The sequence below is a fragment of the Haliaeetus leucocephalus genome, unplaced genomic scaffold (genome assembly GCF_000737465.1).
Source record: "Haliaeetus leucocephalus isolate CR32 unplaced genomic scaffold, Haliaeetus_leucocephalus-4.0 Scaffold156, whole genome shotgun sequence".
Taxonomy (NCBI): domain Eukaryota; kingdom Metazoa; phylum Chordata; class Aves; order Accipitriformes; family Accipitridae; genus Haliaeetus; species Haliaeetus leucocephalus.
In genome coordinates, this window is record NW_010972592.1 from 2,018,841 (window position 1) to 2,020,550 (window position 1,710).

Here is a 1,710-nt window from a genome sequence, read left to right on the forward strand (position 1 = left end):
GCCTCTCCCTCCACGCTGCTCGCAGGAGAGCGGGATTTCTCTGATTTTTTTTTTTTCTTTTTTAATTTTATTTTATTCTCCGTCTCCCGCCCCTTGTCCTCTCCAGGAAAATCCGAGCGAGGGACTCCGAGAGCGTGCTCCGAAATCCCTCTCTTCCCCAAACCCTCCCCAGACAATTTACAATGTGAAGTATTTTGCCAACGTCCTCATCGGTTGCAACGTGTTGCTTCGAATAATCCGGCCAAGAAATACTGCACTGACAAAAATATATAAATATATATATATATCTCCTGTAAATAAAATGTTTGCTATGGTTTGTAACCACGTCAGTCTGTTGACCAGGGGAGAGGGCCGCTGAGGCTGCCCCAGCTCCCTTCGCCCCGCTCAAAGGCAGCCACTGTCTCCCCTCGCCTTGAAAGCCTCCCGAGGCAGCCTTCTCCTTGGCGTTGTTTTTTTTTTCTTTCCCCCTTCCTTTTCTCATGGAGGCGATGACAAGGACCGGAGATTTGATTACGCAAAATTGTGCCCCCGGTGAGAAACTTGCCAATTACATTTGTAGAGCCGCATGTGCGTACATACGTGCGTCTTGTGAGGTGCCTTTCGGTGTGTGATGCGAGGCGGGACCGGAGTGTGTGACTCCCGGCGACTCTCGGGGGCGCTGCCAAGAGCCGGCGGGGCCGTTTGGGGGTGCGGGGGGGTTGGGAGGGGGGCGGCTTTGCTTTGCTTTGCTTTGGTGTCGTTCCCATTTGCCGTGCGCCTCTCCGCAAGCCCCCGCGGCGGGGTAGGGGAGGTAGTGCTCTTTGACGTCACAGCGTAGCCATGCGGCCGGGGGGGGCGCGCTGTGACGTCACGCAGGCGCTATAGGCGGCGCGGAGGCCGAGCGCAGGATCGGGCCGCGGCGGCGGGCGGGGGCGCGGAGCCCCGTGGGGCTGGGCCGGGGGTGCGGTGGGGGGCAAGGCCGACCCTGCCCCCCCCACGTCGGAGGGTTCTGTAGGGCTGGTGCCCTCCCCAGGAGGCAGGGCCGGGGCGTGCGGCCGGGGGACCCCCCCCGGGGATCCCTTGGGGTCCGGGCCGGGCTCCGCCGGCTCCGCTCGGGTTCCTCGTCGGCTTCGCTCCTCGGATAAATAGAAAGCGCCGCGGTGCCCGGTGCTCCGCTCCTGCCGGGGCACGGGGGAAGACGGGGGGGGGGGGCGCTTCTCAGCCTGCATCCCCCTCCTCCCTTCCCGAGCAGCACCGACTAAAGAGAAAGCCGCAGCGGTGAGGATCCCCCGTCCTTGCCCACCGAGAAGCGTGTTTTCTGCCTCGGGGCTTTGCGAGGCCCCAAGCGGAGCAATTCGGCTTTCTAACACGCGCGGGGCCGGGGGAGGCCTGATCCTGCCCAGGGAGGTGAGGGCGAGGGCAGGTGAAGCGAAGCCGCTTCCCCCCACCCCCCCCCATTCTGGGCCGATGGGCGCTGAGCCTGTGACACCGTTAGAAAGAAGGGGGAGACGGAGAAATCAGGCGAGGGACCGAGAAATTCCCGGTATCCTCCAGCGATGCGGAGGCGGGCGAGAGCCCGGCCCTGGCCTGCTGCTTCCCGGAGGGCTCAGGCGAGAAATCCTTCGGGGCCGGGGGGGGGGTTTGCCGGGGAGGACACGCTCCTCGGGGCCACCCCTGCTAGCGGGGTGGGGGGGGGGGGTGTGTGGGGGGGGGGGGGTCTCCGGCGGGGGG

General features: G+C 64.2%; 1 protein-coding gene across 1 annotated transcript in view; it reads left to right on the plus strand.

Moving 5' to 3' along the window:
- HLX (H2.0-like homeobox) overlaps positions 1-1,710 on the plus strand; it is a 6,399-nt gene that overhangs the window by 2,962 nt on the left and 1,727 nt on the right. The gene's annotated exons all lie outside the window — the stretch shown is intronic.